Source organism: Pipistrellus hanaki (assembly GCF_964339955.1).
Source record: "Pipistrellus hanaki genome assembly, chromosome: 5".
NCBI lineage: Eukaryota > Metazoa > Chordata > Mammalia > Chiroptera > Vespertilionidae > Pipistrellus > Pipistrellus hanaki.
This window is the reverse complement of record NC_140507.1, coordinates 43,185,609-43,208,504: the sequence shown is the minus strand read 5'-3', so window position 1 is coordinate 43,208,504 and position 22,896 is coordinate 43,185,609.

Genomic DNA, 22,896 nt, shown 5'->3' with positions numbered 1-22,896 from the left:
TATTTCTGAGCACTTGACTCTATTCCATTGGTCTGTATGTCTGATTTAATGCCAGTACCATTCTGTGGGATTACTAGAACTTTGTAATATAGTGTGAAATCAGGAAGTATGAGGCCTCCAGCTCTGCTTTTTCTTTCTCAAGATTACTTTGGCTATTTGGGATCTTTTGTGGTTTCATAAACGTTAGGATTGCTTACTTCTTCTTTTTCTGTGAAAAATCTCATTGAAATTTTAATGTGGATTGCACTGAATCTATAGATCACTTGGAGTTGTGTGGGCATTTTAACAATGTCAATTCTTCTGACCCGTGAACATGAGATATCTTTCTACTTATTTGTGTCTTCTCCGGTTTCTTTTATCATTGTCTTATAGTTTGCAGTGTGAAGGTCTTTTATCTCCTTGGTTAAAATTATTCTTAAGTGTTTCATTGTTTTTGATGCTATTGTGAATAGGATTATGTTCTTTATTATTTTTTTCAGATAGTTTGCTATTAGTAAACAGAAACAGAATATTCTTATATCTTGGTTTTATATTCTGAAATACATTCATTTATTGGATCTAAAAGTTTTTTGGTGAAGTTTACTAAATGTATGATCATGTCATCTGCGAAGACAATTTTGCTTCTTTTCTGATTTGGATTCCTTTTATTTTTGTTGCTTGCCTATTTTTTCCAGTTAGGATTTCCAGACCTATGCTGAATAGGAGTGGTGAGACTGGGCACTCTTAGAGGAAAAGCTTCATCCTTTTATGATTAAGTATTCTGGGTTTGTCATGTATCACCTTTATTATGTGAAGGCATGTTCCTTCAATACCCACTTTGTTGAGAGTGTTAAATATATTATAAAAGGATATTCTAATGTGTCGAATGCATTTTCTGCATCTGTTGAGAAGGTCATATGATTTTTATCTTTTATTCTATTAATGTACTCTATTATATTCATTGATCTGTGTATATTGTCCCATCTTTGCATCCCAGGAATAAATTCCGCTTGGTCATTGTGTCTGACCCTGTTAATTTGCTGTGAATTTGGTTTGTTATATTCATTAGGCTGAACTCCCCAGCCAGGTGGTGCCATTGGCTGGACTCTGTGTTCAGTCTGGGCTGCAGGCTCAGCTCCATGATTGGACAGTCACCTGGCTGTGCTCCACTCTTGGGTGAGGTCTATGGTTGGAATCCCTGGTGAAGTTGGGCTGCCAGTTGTAGTTTGCATTTAGGTGTGGCTGGAGGCTGTGCTCCAGATCAGGCAGGGTTGCTACCCTATGCTCCATGATTGGACAAGGTGGCTAGATGGGCTCTCTGCCTGGAAGAGGCCACTTGCTGTGCTCAGCAATTGGGAAGTACTGTAGGCTCAGATGCCAAGGCTGCATGAGGTCACTGTTTGGGCTCCTTAGAGATGGGGTGGAGGTTATCCTCTGCAGTTGGATAGACCTGCTGGCCTGGATCTCTGCCTGAGCAGGGCTACAGCATGGATGCCTCAGCTGCCCAGGTTCTCTGGCCAGGTTTGCTGCTCAGGCAGGGCTGGAGGCCATGTCCAGCAGTTGTATGGAGCTGCCCACTTGCTTTACTATCTTGGTGGGGCCGTAGTATGGGCTCTGCTACTGGCATAGCTGCTGGCTGTGCACCTAAACTGGGCAGAATTGTCGACCAAGCTCCCTAGTCACTACGGATAGGTAGAGCTATTGTTTGGGATCTAAGGTGAGGCACCGGTGTCAGCAGGAATGCTGTCTGCCAAAATCTACACACTTGTTACTATGAATCCTGTTCCTCATCTCCTTCTCTAACTGATTCCCCAGGGATCCCTGTCAGGCAACACCTAAGTGTGCTTCCTAGGAAGCTTCCTGGAACGTGGGGAAGCTGGGTGTCCACGTCTGGCTCTCCTTTATCTACTGGAGAAATCGTAGCCGAGGTGACCCCCTGGGTGTGGCGTTGCTCTGGCCTGAAGGAGAGGAGATGCAGCCAAAGGGAAACCATTCCTCTAAACCCACTAATGTGTTTTTCTTGGTTTTTGTGTTCCAAGATCAGTGCTTCACCCTCACCTCCAGGACCTGGGGTCTTCACAAAGGCGTCGTGTCTATAAGCAGTTGCTAGTTGTTCTTTCTCTGAGGGGAACTAAAGTCAGGAGCCATCTATTTTGCCATCCTGCTCTGATACAGTGTTTTATACCCAGGTTTCCCTTACCTGATGTTCCATTACCAGATGTTTTTCAATGCACTTATAGTGACATATTGATTTCCTTAAAAGAATAATTTGATATCATCCAGGTGTGCCTAATGATAAGAAAGGTTAATGTAGAAAGTCTATGATTATTAGTTAAACCCTTTCTCAAATTAAAGCTCTCAGATTTCAGTGAGAGAATATTGAATCAAAGGACTGAAAGGGCAGAAGAAATTGAACAATGGTTCAATTCTGTAATAGATGCTATTTATCATTTTTATTAAACTTCATATTAGCCATGTGCTTTGCATTGACTAGGATACTCCTTACCACTCTCTGTGAATAAGACAAATGACAAGTCTTACTTCCATTTTTGGATTAACAAAATAAGTACAAAATAGCTAAAATGGCTTGCTTAAAGTAACAGAGAAAGTCAGAGGTCAGAATAGAAATTCTGATTATCAACTCATTCTTAAATTTCAGAGTATTTAATCAAGCAATCTCTTAGGTGAAAACAATTACTTTTCATTTATAAGTCAAATATTTACTCTATATCTCCTACACAATTAACAATGAATTTAATGGTATGGGAAATGTACCAAGATTCCTCAGCTATATCTAGGAACTCACAGTAATTCAGCTCAGATAAAGAAGAATCTTTAATAAGCCACAGGACACACCATTTAATGCAGTGTGTGGTTGGCTGTGAAACTGTGTACTGCCACTGTAAATGCATGAAGATATAAAAGTGTTGGGCTTGGCACTAGTCCTTAAATATTTGGAGAAGAAGGGTAGAAGTTTATTTTGAGTGTGTGTGTGTGTGTGTGTGCGTTTGTGTGTGTGTGTGTGTCTGTGTGTGTTTTACAATTTGAGACAAGGCATGTATGCAAAGCATACTCTGCTTTTGGTTCATAAAAGAGTTAGGTCTGAGTAGAGTCAAGGATAATAAATACAGGAATGTTGATTGTATCATGTCTACTTATGATAGAGCCTTTAAATCAGGATAATGAGTTTGATCTACAAATGGAAGCCACTGAAGGCATTCAAGAAGAGAATACTGAGGAAAGTTATACTGTAAATTCTGTGAGAGGAAAAATGAGTGAGGAAAAATCTGAAATCAGCAAAATCCAGCTGATGAGCTTTTATTTTAAAATATATTTTTTATTGACTTCAGAGAGGAAGGGAGACAGAAACATTAATGATGAGAGAGAATTATTGATCGGCTGCATCCAGCTGTCTCCCACTAGGAATTGAGCCTGCAACCCAGGCATGTGCCTGTGACTGGAATCCAACCCAGGATCCCTTAGTCTGCAGACGGATGCTCTATCCACTGAGCCAAACCGGCAAAAGCAAGATGATGAGCTTTTGTAACAAGTAGCTATGAAGTCTAGATTAGGATTGTAGATAAAAGAGCACCAGAATGAGAAATTCTGGAGAAAAAACAACAGATCTTTGTGCCTGGCTTACTATGGAGGAAGAGGAAAGGAGGAGTTAAAGTAATTAGGGTTTCAAGCCTGAATGAGCTGGTGAATAAAGGAGCATGTGATTGAAACAGGCATATTTAGTGGTAAACTTCTGATTTCTTTCTATGAGGAAATTGAAGCACATTTTCATGATGAAGTATTGAGACTGAGGATGTGAAAATTCCATCTGGATACATTCTCTGAAAATTAGATTTGGGGCAAAAACTCAGGTGAGAGGAGAGGATTTGAGGCACATATTGTTCATATTCCTGGGAAGGCTTATAACATCACTTTTCTTCCCTACTTAAATTATAAATAAATGAAGACATAAGTCAAAATTGTCAGGCAGGTAGAAGAACAAAATACCACGTTCATTGATGATAACAGCTAATATAGAGGAATGTGATTCATGACTATGGGCAAGCAGGCTTTCTAATATTGAACTCTTCAGCTAGAAAGATTTGCTCACCCCATTGCAGGCAGCCTTGAGCCTGCAATAGCCTCTTCCCATGGATCCCTGACCCTGTAAAACTTATGAGCTGGAGCAGCATGGTGAAATTAATTCCCTCTGAGGTCAGAATACCTCCCAAGAGAGAAAAGCTACATAATAATCCCGCCCCCGCCCCCCCCCCCCCCCAAATTCTTCTAGAATGAGGCTAAGAGTGTTTCCCTCTTCTACATGGAAGTAAATATTAGGGTTGGGAAAGAACCATCTCCTCATCTCCTTCACCCATCACATTTAGGAGCACTCTGTGTAGAAATGCACCTTGGGTTCAGAAAACATATTTTTTGTTCTTTGTATCCCCAATATGACTTAAGCACAGTGCTTTGCAAATGTCACTTTCTTTTTTTAAAATATATTTTATTAATTTTTTACAGAGAGGAAGAGAGAGGGATAGAGAATTAGAAACATCAATGAGACAAAATCATCGATCAGCTGCCTCTTGCACACCCCCTACTGGGGATGTGCCCGCAACCAATGTACATGCCCTTGACCGGAATTGAACCTGGGACCTTTCAGTTTGCAGACCGATGCTCTATCCACTGAGTCAAACCGGTTTCGGCGTCACTTTCTTTTTTTAAAATTTTTTTATTAAGCTATTATATGTGTACATATCTTACCATTGCCCCACCCCCACCCACCCCACTCCTATCCATACACAGATGTCACTTTCAACAAATAGTTTTTGGTTAAATGAGTAAGTTTAGCTTGCAATTAAAGATTATCTGAATTGATGGCTTTCAACTGAGAGAATGTAAAAAGAGTAGAAGAGGGTGGCCCATGGAGTAAGCCGGCATGAGCTAGGTAGGAAGAAGAATGAGGCAGGGAACTAAATGGGAAATGAGCAATAGGCAACTACTAAGACTCTTTGGATCTAAGATGAATGTGTTACACCTGTTTTGGATGACACAATTCACTATAGTTTTAGAATAACTTCCATTGATATCCCATTTCTTATATTTTGTTCAAGTTGGCCCCCATCATGAGCTTTGGAATTTGAGGTATGTGGTAAGTGAAAAGATTTCAATGATTACTGTGTTATCTTCTGATCCCAGAAGCAAAAACACAATTTTCAACCTTAACAAGCATGTCTCTGCCTTAACAAGCTTGTTAAGATGTATTATATTACTTAGGTTTCTTTAGGATACAAGTAACAGAAATTCAAGTAATTAAAGCAAAAAAGTAAATATTATAAGAATAAAGCCATGTTTTGAAGAACTGTTTGTCAGGAACACAGTTTGGCGTCAGAACAGGCCCCAAATCTAGGAAAGAAAAGCTCCAGGAATCCAGGCAACATGCTCTCTTCATTTCTTAACTCTATGTCTCTGTATGACTCTGTGTACTGATTTTCTCTGTATAATTCCTGAGTTTATACAGCTCCTCCACTCAAAAACTCAGACAAGACTCAAATTTTTTAGTCACAATTATAGGTAATACATTTTAACTCCAAGCAGAACACAATTATGCCTTGGACCTCAGGTCCCCTGCACAAGTGAATGGTTGACTGCTTTGGGGAAGTAAAATTCCCAGAGATGATACTAACTTTAAAAGTTCTCCCCACTTCTCTCTCTCCCCCTCTTCCCATAGACATACATGCACACAAAGCATAAATAAATCAAGAAGTTGAAAAGAATAGAAAAAAATGAAATACAGCCAGCGATAAAATAACTAACATTTATCAAATACATATTATGTGCCTTTAGTACTATTCTAAACACTAACTATATACTCATTTAAATCTCATCCTATATAATAAAGAGATAATATGCAAATTGACCATCACTCCAACACACAAAGATGGCTGCCCCCATATGGTCAAAGATGGCTGCTCCATCCTATATAATAAAGAGGTGATATGCAAATTGACCATCACTTTAACACACAAGATGGTTGTCCACTAGTGGCCAAAGATGGCCACCCCCATTACACAAGACAGTTGGCAGGGGAGGGTAGATGGGAGTGACCAGATCTTAAGGGAGGGTAATGGGGGGGCAGGCCTGCAGGGGAGGGCAGTTAGGGGTGACCAAGTGGCAAGGGAGGGAAGTTAGGGGTGACTGGACCAGCAGGGTAGGACAGTTAGGGGTGACCAAGCCTGAAGAGGAACACAGTTAGGGGTGACCAGGCTGGCAGGAGAGTGGTTAGGGGGTGATCAAGCTAGCAGACAGAAGCAGTTAGGGGCAATCAGGCAGGCAGGCAGGCAGGCAGGTGAGCGGCTGGGAGCCAGCAGTCCTGGATTGTGAGAGGGATGTCCAACTGCCCATTTAGGCCCGATCCCTTCCTGGTGGGATCGGGCCTAAATGGACAGTCGGACATCCCTCAAGAGGACCAGATTAGAGAGGGTACATGCTGGGCTTAGGGACACCAACCCCTCCCCTCCCAACTCCCATGCATGAATTTTGTGCACCAGGCCTCTAGTTACTTTATAAAGTCCACATTATTATGAACACATAATAAAGGCAAACTGTAGTTTAGTAGTATGTCAAAAGTCACACAATAAGTGTTTGGCACATTTTAAATGAATGCATCTTAAAAGTATTCCTATCCTGACCACCAAGTGTTTTATTTTCAATTCATTCAAAGTATTGAACTTTATTTGCTTACTGGACAAAAAAAGAAGAAACTTCCATCAATAGGAGGAGTGATGGTGGATATTAATGCTTGTATAGGAAATCTATAGGTCATAGGGCATACTGGTGCTTATCTGGACAATGCCTTACCTGGCTATGGGGAGATGTTAAGAGTGGAAGTATTATTTGTTAAATCAAACTGACAAGATATGAAGTTATAGAATGAGTGAAAATAACAATTATATGTCAGTATGCATGTTTAATACTTTGTTATATATTTTGTTATTTAACTATAGAGAATTACATATCTGTATGCAAAAGTATACATATATTTAATACCTGAAAAGCAAATATTATTTTTGTGCACCTGTGAGCCATTCACAAAAATTGAGTTTCTACTGGGTTCAATGAAAATCAACTAAATATCAAGGAAGCAATACCTTGGAGACTATGACAATAATATAGCAAAATTAGAAATTAATAATAAAAGGATATTTGTTAAAAGTCTAGATATCTGTAATCTTCAAAATAGACCACTAAGAGATTTTGGGGTATAAAAACACTTAGATTATAATGAAGAAAACAGCAAGCCATCACTTTTAGGCTACAGCCAATGCATCTTAAGAAAGAAATTTCGAAGGCATGGGGCATGGAGATGTGGATCTAGGGGGAAATAACACCAATAACAAGGACACCGCAACAGCAACAACCAGACCAGAAGAGGGACTACACTGGCTGATCAGGATGGAGGACCATGAACTGAAGAACTGCTTAGTAGCATTTTTAAAGACAATAGTTTTGAATAAAATACATAATGCAATGATAATGCGTTCCATTAAGACCAGTTTTTAGAATGGAAGAGGATTTAACAGGAAATTAAAATGCTGTTGAGGAGCTATGGTAGGAAAACATGTACCAGGGATATAATTGTCAATATGTGTTGTAAAACACCACAACTTTTCCCTCCAGTTATTTTTTGCATCTGAGATCCCTAAAAGAAAAAGGAAAGAGAAAGAAAAAGACCAAGGATGGTTAGTTTGCCATGTCAGTCCATCTCACCTGTGCATTACAGCAATCCCCTGCCTGACCATCAAAGGAATTCACTACTGTTCTCTAGACTTCAGAGGGAACCAGGCATAGAACAGACTTTCTCACTTCTCAGCTTGCCTGGCAGAATCTCTGACCTAATAATATGAAGTTCCCAGATAGTGTAATTTTCAAACACTAATACCCATGAATCATAAGATATTCTCCACAATTTACCTTTAATGCTGTAGTAAATGAAGCAACAAAAAGAAGACTTGAGATGGGCTTATTACCTTTTAGCTACATAATAAGATAAATGTGGCCATGAAAGATCATTCCAGAGACTTTCATTTGAGTTCCAATATGAATATGGATTTTAAATTACTGCTTTTCCCTATAAAATCTTTTCCTTCATTTACCAAACATGAGTCTTATCTTCATCATACAAATGCAAAGGTAATTTATACTTTTAACTGGAAATTTACCATTGCAACCCTGATTTGCTTTGTACATTTCCTATCTTAGAAGAGCTTTCCAGGTTATAAATAACTGAATGAGTGGTAATGTTTTATAAAATGCTTTAAAATTTCTTTCACTGGTGACATATGTTTCTCAATATCATTCCAATTGCTGTTAAATAAGTCCCTTCCCTTTACTAGAAACTGCTCTTTTTACTCATGTACAATATCATATTGTTTAATTCAGTAATATCATTCAACAAGTAATAAGAAAGTACTATATGCCAAGTTGAGTGTTGTGCTCTCAAATGTAAAGCACAGTTTTTCTCAAGTAATTAACAGTTTGATGAAATAGAGGCCCATAAACCCATATAAGACAGTATTTTAAGGTATTGATAGAGGCAGACATAAGGCATTATGGGAGCATTTAAGGTAACATCTAATCCCTCAGATGAGATTCTGGAGAATATAATTCATAAACTGGGATTGCAGGCTACCCAGGGAAAGTTCCTTTTGCCATGTAGGTTAAGGTAGGTAACAGATTCACAGGTTTGAGGGATTAGACTATAAGCATATCTGATGGCCATTATCCCATCATGAAACAAAGTCAATACATATTTGGGAGGACTTGGTAATATATATAAAGCTGGTATGGGGTGAGTGATAGAAAAAGTAAAAAGACTCACATGTGTTTAATTTAGCTGACAGTAAGAAAAGGGATCTCATCAGCTGAAATGAAGTATAGGCAATCCTGGCTTTATAATGCTGTTGTGTTTTACAACTCAAGGCAAGATCCTCCACCAGCAAAACAAATACGACTCGCTTTTTCATGATACATGCTTTATTACAGTGGTCTGGCACCAAAACCACAAGATCTCAGAGGTCTGTGTGTGTTAGAGGAAAAATCATTGAGGTGCGAGGTGTGCATCAGAAGAGATGGAGGAGACTGTGGAACCTGAAGCCAGCAGGAGGTTCTCGCAGGCATGCTGCTGTCTAAATCCGAAACCTGGAGCATAGTTGTGCTGGAGATTTAGACTTGGATGTGCTCAGCTTTTAGGAGCAGAACTGAAGTTGTGTTGGATAAAAACGCACAAGGAGAGATCAAGAGTGAGATAGTAAGAAGAAGCCTGCATTCGGAATGTTGACTGAGGATTTGACAGAAATGGGAAATCAGGAGAGAGTACTATATTTCAGGAGCCAAGGGAACAGAGCTATGGTTTTTATAATGTTCTCCCCAAAGCCCCATTAGGGGTTGTTGCTATGTCACCATAGTGGAGAGAGGCAAATAGATGGGACTCCACATCTCTCATCAAAATCAAAGTAACTATGCTTTTGAGTTCCCAATTTACATTTGTTCATTGGGTTTTTATTTATTGTGAAATTGTACTGAAAATTAGAAAACCTTTACAGGAGAGAATTTGAGGTAGAGGGAATAATGAATTACACATCGCTGCTTGGCTTGGTGTGAGTGTAGCCAGAACAAGGTAGCTACCCACTAATTATTCTATCGGTCTGTGTAATTAATGGTGAGCATTGTTGGTCCCTGTGTTCTCACAGCGTCGTGGGCACAGCTCAATGATGGTTCCATTCATACTGTTTTCATTTTGGTTGTAACTTCTCTGTGTCCCCTTCTAGTTTGTAAATACACTAAAAATTTAACCAGTGACTTTCATCTTTGTATTGCAAGTGCAAAAAAAAATATTATTCACTAGACTTCCTCTTCAGGAGAAAACTGCGTGTCTTTAGGTAGAGAGAGACAGACCTCAAAAGCAATCTCAAACAAAATATAATGATTACTGAACTGCTGTACAGGAAAAAGAGATGAATTCTTTTGTTCCTGAAGAGAAAGATGAGGAAAAGGAAGAATGAACATAAATAACAAACAAACAAACAAACAGACAGACAAATAAATAAATAAATAGAAAAAGAAAGATAGCAAAGAAAAGGTAAGAGATGTTAAGATGCAACTCTGGCCCATAAAGTTGTCAGTAATTTTTCTACATTTATAAATCTTTTATTTTAAATTAGTAACTAATGAAGGATATGATTTTTTTGGCTGAGCTAAGATAGAGCAAAACTGTGTATAGAGGAAGTATTTGAGGAAAGTGCCATGAAAATGTAATATCTTGGAATTTGAAGAGATCATGAAGAGGCTTTGAATTTTAATACACTAAAGGTATTAGAAATACAATATTTTAGATCAGTGATGCCTGATAAAAATGCAATGAGCCACAAAAGGCAATTCACATATGGAATTTAAAACTTCTTATAGGCACATTAAAAAAGTAAAAATAGATAATAGAATTAATTGTAATAGTGTATTATTTAACAAAATACACTATTACAATTAATTCTACTTAATATTTTACTTAAGCATGTAATCAATATTAAAATTATTAATGAAATAGTTTACATCCCTTTTTAGTGCTAAATCTTTAAAATGTGGTGTGCATTTTATACTTAAGTAGACTTCAATTTGAACTGGCCAGATTTCATGTGCTGAACTGCCACGTGTGGCTTCCATGTTGAACATTAGAAAAAAAAGTCTAGATCTCTAGAGTATAGGTAACCTGCAGCCAATATTAACATTTCATTTCCAGTGCTCCTCTGGGATTATTGAACTTGGACCAAGTATGGGCTTGCATCTGGGATGCTGCTTAACCAGTAATAAATACATTCTGACATAGCTGCCTAACTATTGGATGCATGTAAGTTAGGACTCAACAATATCCATGAACACACCACACTTCAATCCATTCTCTCCCTTTACCTGAAAATGCCTCCAAGAAGGGATAAAGGCTACCCAGTCAAGTCTTCTTATAAACATTTTAATTACAGAACTCTTGGGAAACACACTAAAGTACTCAGTCCTGGAGGAGTCTTTTATCTAAGTCTTTTATTTGCTTTGAGCAGATGCACCTGGTTTGTTGATTGCTTATGGCAGTCTGGGCTTTGGGGAAATGGAATCTATGGACGTGTACACATAGATTATTAGGAAATGTCATGAAAGCTATTTGTGTATAAAGTGGAGATACTTTATGATTAAAATAGGTCTCTCTGAGTAAGTACTGTAGTTACATGCATCATTAGCGATCTCTTTTGTTAAGGAGGGTCAGGGGCTATTGTGATGTGGTGAGAAAGCACCAGGGGAGCTACACTAGGGATCTGACATCTCCTTGCTTTGCCTGGGCTCTGGCTTTTTTTTAATTCAAAATTGTTGGTAGAGCTTGAAACTCTGGATTCATGTGAGTCTGGTTTGATAATTTAACCTTTATGTTTTCTTCATTAAGATATTAGAATATTAATATGAAGAAAATAAAGTCTATGAAGGAAGACATACTTAATAACTTGGTTGGCAATACAACTCTGATTAATAAGTGAGTACTAAATGCCTGGCAGAGGTTACTTTATCTGGAGAGGTTGTTGTCATGTAGGGTAGCCACCAGACACATGTGGCTATTTAAGTGAGTTAAAATGCAATAAAATTAAAAATTCAGTTCCTCAGTTGCACTCACCACATTTCAAATGCTCAATAGCCAGATATGGCTGGTAGTTATTTTATGGACATTTCCATCATTGCGGAAAGTTCTATTGAACAGTCCTGTTTCATAAATTAGAGATATTACTGAGAAATAGAGTGTCACAAACTAGAGAGAGAGGCTTTGTTTTGACTTAGGACATGTCAATAAAATGAGGCAGAGATTTCAGACATACAGCTAGGAAAATACTTTGTTTTGGCCTTGATGGATAAAGGAGGGTGATAAAAAGGAGGAAGGTATAATAGGGGAGAGAGGCAGGGAACAAGAGAAATGGGAGAAGGCTGTATATTCTGCCATATAATTCTATACTTGTTAGTCCTACATTTTTAATAGCATTACTAAACTTGAGACTAAGCAGGTGTGTGTGTGTGTGTGTGTGTGTGTGTGTGTGTGTGTGTGTCCACTGTTAAAGGAACCAAGTTTCAGGCATAGATAGGTTTGTAAGCAGACAGCACCGAGATCAGGCAGGGGTCTGGAATCACAGCAATTGTGAAAAAGGCTTTGGCTTTTCTAGTGTTTTAGAATTTGTGATCCAAGCCATATATCTAGGTCCTAATAGAAACAGGGATGAGGCACTTAATATTTTTATTATATTGATATAAGTACATGAAATGATGTCTGATGTAAAATCGTCTCAATAAGATGGTCAAATGAAAGGATTAATCCGTTACCAATTGACTTTCTTAAAGCAACTTTTGTTCATAGACAACCATTAGTGTATGACAGCTATTTTCAACCTTTTTCATCTCATGCCACACATAAATGACTAAAATTCTGAGGCACACCAAAAAATATATTTTTGCTGATGTGATAAAAAAAGGTATAATTTTGATTCATTTACATCAAGCAGCTATTGTGATGGCTGCTGTCATTTTTTAACTTTGACAATCGAAGGGAAAAGGTCAATGCCCCTGTCTAAATAGTCAGATATGTATTGCATGTTTTAAAAATTCTTGTGGCACATCTCTTGAAAATTGCTGGTATATGGAGGGTTAATGCAGCACAATTTTTGACTTGCTTTGATTTTGTAATGACCACGTAAATTTAGAACAATGGCAGGTCAGATGGAAGTATCTTGGAAGCTTCCCTTTCACCTTTGGACGTCTACAGTGTTTCTCTATGTTAGATTTATCACTCTGCAGTACTCAAACTTTGTAACTAGGTTTAAAAAATTCTGTAGCACATCTTCTTCAACTACAGGATAAACCTTGCATGTCAAAAAGGAGTTTGCAGACACCATTAGATTGAAAAAAAAAAAAAAACCCCACAAAAGGTAGATGACATGAAAACATTGACTTTTTTGACTCATTGTGATAAAGGCAATTCTAGTCTTGCAGCTCGGTTTTGATCCCAGCAAACCAGTCCCGAGGACTGATAGAAGTGTTGAAATTGTCTTGTCTGGAAACTGGTTTAGAGTCAATGTTACGGAACTATATATAAAAAAAAGACTTCATTAAGTTAGTTTCCATTCTATTTATGCCTTTGTCATCTCTTTCGGTGTGTAAGTGAAAATAACACACAAGAAATCATTGCTGACAGGCCTAGAATTTATCTTCTATTATTTATGGTGATAGTCCTCTCTCCACCCACCATTATACTTAACGAGTCAAATATCAGTTAAAAGTGGTGTTTAAGACCCTGTAATTCACAGCACGTTATCTGTTTTGACTATATTTAATGGCCGGCACTTACTCCAAATGAGTTAAAGCATATCATTGTGCAAGCATTTATTTTTACTACTTTACTGCCTTGTTAAATTTTTTCCTATTCCTCCTCTGCTATTCTGTTCTCTTGTAAGTTTTAATCACAGGATATAACTAGCTGGTAAACAGGATTAGGAACTGCATGAACCAGGTTGACAGGTGCAGGAAATTACCACTCTGACAAATGAATAAGTGCATATATGTACATCAAACGCCCTGGTCCCACATTTTCCTACAGGTCTGTAACTATGTGAGACTTTTCCCCTTTAATTCCACCAAACTTGGGATTCCCACTTATACAGAATGGCATTACCATTTGTTTATATTTTTGCTCAAGTAAGAAAATTGGCTTTCACAGTTGAATCAGTCAAGGTTTTGACTTTCTCAAATCTTATTGTGTTTAATAGCTTTCAATTTTTGAATAAGAAGAGAAATAGAGATTTGGATATATTAAAATATCGATTTTAAGACAATTTTTTAATTGTCTTCTAAAGATCTCTACGAGAGCTTCTTGGACATCTATATCAAATGTAGAATGAAACTCAGTTTACACACTAGAACCAGCTTTCATGTAAATACATGGGATTGTTTGCAAAGTTTGGTGACCCATACAATTAGGTCACCCATATTAAGAGAGCATTTGGCCAGTTATCTCCATAAGAGTCAGAGAAAATTATGTTCATAGTTATAATTATTAATATGAGCTCTGTATAATTTACTGGAAGATTATCAAGAGAGATTAAGAGAAAAAACCATAATATCTGCATATGAAGAGCTATAATCTAATGCAAAAGATAATACAAAAAGTGATTTTAAATAAGTAAAACTCAGTCAAATAAGGCTTATAAAATTATATACTCAAGCCTTGAGTGTCAAGATTAAGATATTTTAATAGTATCCTTGACAATGGCAAATGATAGTACACAACCTAATAAGTATATAGTAACAACCCAATAAGTAAGTCAAAAGGACAGAGCATAACCATTAAAAATGTTGTTTTCCAAAAAGGTTTAAAACTTAAAAATTTCTTACAGTATTATGTTGAGTAAAAGTAACCTATGAATCAGAGTCTAATTCATAGTGAGAAAATTGAGTCTATGCAGCTTCCAGAAATTTACTGTCACTCTTACGTAAAACACAGGATCTCTTCTGCTGCGCAGTTCTTCCAGCTGTGTTTTGCTCTATCCCTCTGGTTGGTGTCATCTATTGCATCCCCCCATCAGTTTGTGAAAGCTTTGGCATCCAACTTATATCCATCAAAATAGGTTAGTTTTCATTGCAGTAATAGACAAAAATCGTATTATAATGGTAAATATTTCTCTCCACTCATATTCTTCCCTGCTTTGCTCCAGCTCTACTTGTTGTATTTCCTCTAGAACTAAGGGTGATGGTGTCCTCCCTCCCTCCCTCCCTCCCTTCCTCCCTCCCTCCCTCCTTCCTTCCCTCTCTCTGGAAGTTTGTCACCTCAGAAAGCACAGATACATGGTACACCACACATAGGCTATCAATATTAAAGCCTCTACATCTCATCTGCACACACCATTACCTACACATACAATTGGCCAAAGCAAGTCCAACTCACCAGTGTGGAAATGTGGAAGCATTCCTCCAAGAGGAACACTAAAGAAAGGGAAGTACTACTGTAATATTTGATCTCATAGTAAACAGTAACCCCCCCCCCAACCTCTTGTATCTCTTCTTAAATGGTTTCCACCACTATGCCACTTTGATTATCCATATTCAGGTCACTTCCTATATGATGGTTTTTGCCTCTTAAAGGAGCTCAAATCCTCTTTCCCTGCACAGCTTCTTGACTCCTGATTCAAGAAGAGAAAGACTTCATGTAATGGTCCTCTAGTAAATGTGTCACTCAAAGCCAAAGATGCACAATATAATTCATCTGAAAAAGGTAAGGGGCTTGCTTTGTGTTGAGTGATCTGGTCCTGAGGTGGCCTGAAGCATCCTCTTTCTTATATATGCTTGGACCTTTTATATTTATCCTCTCACTCCCTTTTGGGTCCTTTCCCACATAACCAGGTAGGATGGGCAAGTGCAATGGGGACCAATTAGCTCCTAATAAAAATTGAAATAAATATTTTTGATCTCTTAAATATCTTAATCATTCTTCTTTCTGCTTTTTTCCCCCTGAAATTGTGGCCTTTCCTTACATTAAATATGGGAAAATATATTGACCATTATTTAGGCTTTGGTCTACCAGTAGAAAGGAATTTGCAATTTACTACTTTAGCTCAAGAATTTTTAGACAAACACAACACAGTAGGTTTTCTCTAAAATTTAGTGACTGTCTCTGGCTTGTGGGATTATATATAAGTTATTATTTCTTTTCATTTTTATAGCTTTCCAGATTTTCTAACTTTTTATTTTATAAAAAGCACTTTTTACATTTAGAAAAATATATAATAAAATTATTTCAAAAACAACATAAAAAAGGAGTACTATTAGGGGAGATTGGCACCAGGGAAATAATTTGAGTATAATATCTTGTTCATTTATATAGTTCTCATAGTACCAACTGTTGAAAGATGTTAATGTGACCTTATGGGACACACAAACATTTAAATCTACATTAGACAAATCAGCCCTTGTTTTGTGCTTCTGTGTGAAGCTGAAAAGAGAAGGTAAGACATGGGAAAAATTCAGGACAGGATTTTCTAGGGCTTTAGAACCACACTCCAATAACCGAGCCCTTGTGAGTTATCCTGAACTAAAAAGATGGAGAGCATTTTAGATGGACTTTCTCCATCTATTCCATTTAGGCTCTAAGAGCTTAGAAGTAAAGTAGACCATGTGTCCTATCCCCCTACTTCTTATTGAAGCACAAATATGTTTAAGAATTTATAATTCAGAGCACATCCACAATAGGCAGGAGAGATGCAGGGACAGATATCAGCTGCTTGTTTGAACATTTTCTTAGGCAAAGAAAAGCTTTTTGTTTTGGGGTATATTTACCCAATAGAGGTAAGATAGGGAGGGAAATAGAGTCAACAGAGTCAAAGACCCAAAGAGAGACACTTAGGGAGGAGAGTTGAGGTGAGGGAGGAAAGGAGGGAGGGAGAGAGAGTGAGAAGGAGAGAAGGGGAGGGAGGAGCAAAGAGAAACTTTAATTTTCTAAAGGGGTTTAGGTCATAGGCCACTACCATGATCCTAAGAAGAAAAGGTCCAGGAAAGGTATACCCACAAGCATTCACTAATAAATAAAGTAGCTTAGATTCTGAGCATTTTATAGCAACATTCTTTTTCTTTCTTGAAGAAAAGTGAAGCTTGTTTGTAGAATTCTGTAGTCAACATTTGAGACAATTGCAGAAGCTAGTTACCATCTGTGGAAATAGAGAGGTGGACGTTAGAATGGACGAATCTTCTAATATTTCAAATGAATTGGAGCTAGATTAGGGTATTTATTTTTAGAGATACAATCTTTGGCCTTTATTCATCACTATATTAAGTCTTTGTTTCAACCAAGTAAAATAGTTATCATCAAATTATCCTGAATAAATGTTATGAACATTAATAAACTGTAATATGTAATTGATCTAAGAAACCTATATCAAAATTATCAAATTAATAGTCACAAAATGGACAAAACTAACACTTCAAACATACAATCCTCTGTTCTCTGTCATGTTGACTGCTTTATTCACTATCATTTGCTTTATTATACAAATTAGAAGCCCCGTGCACAACATTTGTGCACGGGGGCGGGGGGGGGGGGCAGGGAGGAGTGTTCCTCAGCCCAGCCTATACCCTCTCGCAGTCCTGGACCCCTTGGGGGATGTCCGACTGCTGGCTTAGGCTCTGTTCCCATGGGTCTAAGCTGGCAGGCGGACATCCCCTGAGAGGTCCTTAGCACTGCCACGGAGGTGGGAGAGGCTCCTGCTACTGCTACTATCCTTTCCAGAAACGAGCCTGGCTTCTGGCTGAGCAGCACTCCCTCTGTGGAAGTGCATTGACACAGGGGACAGCACCTTCATTGAGTGTCTGCCCCTTGGCAGTCAGTGCATGTCATAGCAACCGGTCATTCTGCTGTTTGGTCAATTTACATGTTAGGGTTTTATCATTATACAAATAGCTTTCAGGGATGTCATGGTTTACTGGAACATTGCATTTGTGTCATTGTGGCTTCCTGGCTGTCATAAAACTTCCTTTGGAAAACACTTCAGGAGATATTTGTGATTTAAAAATATAATTCAGATCAAATTATGAAAATTAAAACAATCCTTAAGTCAAATCTGGCCATGGAAGAAGTGAGTGAAATTCAGCATAAAAAGAAATGCATATATATTCATATATTGCAGAGTCAGGAAAGTTCAAAGTAAGCTGGGGACAAAGAGGTTCAAAGTAGAGAGTAAATATAATGCAAAACAGTCAGAGATTATTATTGGTGGTCAACATGTTATGCAATGTCATCAATCTCTAAGAGTTTAAAAAGCAAAACAAAAGCATTCTATTATAAAAAGAGAAATCTCTACCACCTTAATCCATTATTAAAGGTGACCATTCATCCTTAGTAATCAGATCAATTTGCACTGAAATTTAGTTCTATATGTGTGAATTGGAAGTGATCTTATTAGTGTTCTACTACATCAGGTTAGATAAAATCCCCAATCCATTTCAGTTAAGTTTCTATTGATCCACTTAAGAGATCAATTTGGACTTGTTCGATTCTTTTGTCAAGGGATTTCATCTGGCTTGAGTTAACGTTATGAAATAAATGTGATTTAGAAATGTAAGATGGAATAAGAAAAAAGTCCAGATGAGTGTTGACAATTACTTGAAGTCAAGCTTTTGCATTTGAGCATTTGATAGGGCATTGCCCTGTACAAATGGACTGGAAAAATAATAGGACAAAGGAGTCAGAGTGCCTAAGCAGTCAAACCTGCCTCACTACTACTAGTGATTATGCTTCTGGTGTAATTTAACAATTGATATCTATTTGTCATTAAAAATGTAATTTTAGTTTTATTCTAAAATATATTTTACATCTACTTATACTAACTTTATTAACCAAATGTTTCTCTCATACCTATTTTTCAGTTTTCTATTATTTTCAGCCTTTCATCCTAGTTTTTCTTAGAAGAGAAAGAATGGATTTTAAAATGTATGGAGATCCAGTGACACTTACCAAAGTTCCACCTGACAACCATTTTTCTGCCTCCTTCCACCCTTCAGGAACAGTTTTAGAAGTTGTCCTGGAAAGAGAATGGCCCAGAAATATTCTTTTTTTCCTACCTAATTCTCTTATCTTATTCCTAGAACAGGTGAGGAACTCCTTTAGCAGGAAGTAGTCTTCAAGAACTTGTCTTCACCTGGTAAAGAATAGATATGTAGATATACAGTGATTATGCATATATTAGAGTCAGGAAAGTTCAAAGAGGTTTGAAGTAGAGAGTAAACACAATGCAAAAGAGTCAGAGATTATTATTGGTGGTCAACATGTTATGTAATGCCATGGTACCCATCAGTTTTCAGGATGAAGAGCTACTCTAAGTTCCATGGGAATAAAGGATGTACTAGAATTTGTGGAAGTAATTAGACTATAGACAAATGTGAGGGCTTGTTGAGGAAGTATTGTGTGGAAGGAGGGTGTTGGAGGACTAGAGAAATAGTTGTGAAAAATCATGAAATTTTGGGGACCAGCAACAAATTGGGTCGTGTAGGAAATCTAAGAAACTAAGCCCTCCTGATAGCCAAAGTGGGACCAGAAGTGGGGGCACACACTTTCCCTTGGGTTCTAACAGCATAAAAAAAAGAAGTAAAAGATGATGCAGGAGATAAGGCCCTGGGCAAGAAGTGAAATAAGATGCCCATTTTTTACCATATTTTTATTTCAATTATCAAAGGTAAACTTTAAAGAGCTCTATTATGACATTTCTTTTTTTTAATTTCTTTGTTGATTAAGGTGTTATATATCTGTCCTTATTCCCCCATTACCCCCTATCCTCCACATTCATCCCCTTACTCCCCCCCGCCCTCGTTGTCTGTGTCCATTGGTTAGGCTTATATGCATGCATACAAGTTCTTGGCCGATCTCTCCCCCTTACCTCCCCTATCTTTCCTCTGAGGTTTGATGGTCTGATCAACCTTTCTCTGTCTCTGGAACTATTTTTCTTCATCAGTTTATGTTTTTCTTATGTTTGTTGGTTTGCTAGATGAAGGGCAATAAGCTAGTTAGAAAAATTTGGGGCCCTGGCTAGGTAGCTCAATTGGTTAGAGCATCATTCTGATATGCCAAGATTGTGGGTTTGATACCTGGTCCAGGGCACACATAAGAATCAACCAATGAAGGCAAACATAAGTGGAATAATAAATTTTGTGGTTTTTTTTTTTCTAAAATCAATAAAAAATTTAAAAAATGTTCACCATGACATACATACCCTGTTTCCCCGAAAATAAGACAGTGTGTTATATTAATTTTTTCTCCCAAAGTTGTGCTAGGTCTTATTTTCAGGGAATGTCTCATCTTTCCTTGTGCTAGGTCTTATTTTTGGAGGATGTCTTATTTTCGGGGAAACAGGGTATGTATGTCATGGTGAACATTTTTTAAATTTTTTATTGATTTTAGAAAAAAAAACCCACAAAATTTATTGTTCCACTTATGTTTGCCTTCATTGGTTGATTGAATATATTTGGGATTCAATTTGCTTCATTTTAAGGATGAATAAATTGATCTATTCAGAATAATACAATTGTTCTGTCAGCCAACTCTGACTTCAGTGCTTTTTCCACTGGACCATATTCCTCTTTGAAGAGACATTTTGACTTAAGTTTCTGGCCAGGTCTCATACTTCTAAAACTCTGATCTCCTTATTGACATTTACCTTAGCAAATCCACTTTTCAAGGCTCAATCCTGAGAGGCAGGATGGTCTCTTTCTTCCCTAGAGAAAGAGGTGGGTGACAGAATAGAATTTACTGTCTCTTTAGAACATAAGCATATTAATCTTTAACCAATTTCACCTGGAAATTCTGACAACCTCTTACATGTCCTTGACAATTTGAATAGGTACAAAAAGAACCAGAGATGACTCCTCTGCTTTAGCGTGGCCTAAGTGTCAGGTAGTTCTACTGATCCATTCTGTTTTTTTATGTCACATTCAACTGCCTCCACATTGCCTTTTCAGATGCCTGCTAGCCCTGCCCAGTGTGTCTCGGTTGGTGTAGCATCCCATCATGGACCAAGGTTTCAGGTTTGGCCCCAGGTTGAAGCACATAAGGGAGGCAACCCATCAGTGTTTCTCTCTCTCTCCTTTCCTCTCTCAAAGAAAAAAAAAAGTTAATGCCTGTTATAGTGGATAAACATTAAGCTTCAAATGTATTCCAAGAGAAAGGAAAAACAAAGGGTGTGAAAGGGATTTAAAGTGTTTTTGTTTGTTTGTTTTTGCTTTTCTCTCCCCAAGTTACATAAAGGTAGGAAAAACCTTACTGTAAATGCAGGTTATGGTTTTGACATAAGACAACTTGAAGTCTTTGAAAACTGGAACACACTATGAATCTAAGTCTATCCTAAAATGTTTACAGCTTAAAGTCAAGCTGTGCTGGTGCAGGAATAATGAAATTGGAATGCCTGGGTCTCTCTACCATCTAATATCTGTTTTGTCTTCCATTCTCAGGAGATTTCCAGGATTACCTGAACAAAGCACAGCCAACTTTAGTTGTGCTTGTAGGTTTCTCACTGGTGCTCTGTGTATGACACATAGAGTAGTCAGTTGCTGGTGCTGTTGATTAACAGTCATGGTAACACTTGGGAGTTTAATCAATCTTCAGAGCAGCGTATTGTTTGTGCTGTTTATAGCCAATGTCACAATGAGATCTTTTTTTTCACACATTTAACATTCACAAACGTCGCCTCCTTTCACCTTCAGGGCAGTGGACTATTTATTTTCGGATTTCTGGAAGAGGTTGGTATTAATGAATTATTGTCAGCTTTTTGACAAGCTACTAAAGATGAAATCCACTTTTCAGGAGAAAGGCGGCTATTCTGCCATTCTGTTTCTTATGCCAAGAGAGGGTTGAGAGCAAAAATATTTTGGGCAAATGAAAATATAATGAATGTCAGTAATGCAGCACCAGCTTTGGGGGTACAGTTATTGGGAGGACGAGTGGTAGATGTGTGCTGAGCACATGGAGGCATTTCTGCTCTCAATTGCCATGTTGGGGGTCAGCCTGATTTCTCCTGCTTCCTGCTTCCCACAACAGCTAGGGGCTCAATGACTTTTTAAAAAGCCCCCTGAAAGAAGTTGTTGAGAATGAATTTGATTTTGCAGCAAAGACTTTAGGAGAAAAGGGTTGATGTACCTAGACTTCGGTGGAGCATTAGGAAACGGGCACACCCCTGGTCACACCCCTGCTTCAGCCTTGAATCTTATCTCGGCTTCTTGCCTTTCCCCGCCATCTCCTTAGCTCCCACCCAACAGTTCTAACCAGCTACACAAGCTTAACAATTAGAATCCAAATGAGCATAAGCCCAAGTTTTAAAACCCCACATAATGGAAAAGAAAAGGAGGACATCAAAGTGGCCCATGGCCACTCACCCACATGATTCATGGACTTTTCATAGAATCTAGGGCACCAGGTGGATGCGTTGAATGAGCTGATTCCCTGCCTAAGAAGACTGAAGCAGCAATCCTTTGTGCTTCTATGGGAACAAAATAGTCCCAAGAATATGTTTACTGGGGGAAATTGGCCCTCAGGGCCAGGAAGAATCTGTGTAGTCTTCAGTGAATTTTCTGACCAGTCATAATGATTTCCTATAAGTAGCAGTTAACAATCTAAATATTCAGAAACAGAGGGGGCTCAGAGGGAGACTTAGAGACTGCAAAGGTGAGGGAAAGCTCATGAAGCAAGGTGTGGGAGCAGGTGGAAAAGAATGGATGAAGAATTTAAAAGAGAGAAGTGAAAAAACTGTAGCTAGTAGCCTCTGTTGAGTACACTGCTAATGTTATGTAAAAACCTCCCCTAATCCTTCCACACCTTAGGAATTACGTGTTGATATATATAGTAAGTAATGTTCAGAAACAGTTCTCCAATCCTTATCCTGGGTACATGTGATATGTCATTACCTTCAGGCCAAAGTGAACCAGTACCAAAACGCTGGCCACTTAAAGTTGGCTTTTGACACTTCCAGTATCTCCTTTTCTCTGACATTCTCTACCACGGCCCTCACATTCTGCTTGTTTGTGAGGATGGCCTCCACACTTAATATAGCAGCCCATCTGCATAAAGGAGTTTAATTCTTATGTCTAATTGAGCAAAATAATATCATTTCCTTTTCTAAAGGATGTTCGGGAAAACGGAAAAGGGACTTCAGCGAACACACGAAGAAGGAAACTATTTATTGCATGTGGCGAGGAGTTTATTCAGCAGCACTGACATCTGAGTCTGCAGGTGACCTCGCCTGGACAGGTAGGCCAGTCATGGCATTCTCTAACAGAGGAGAGCAAGCAGAGTTTTGCAATATTTGTTCAAGT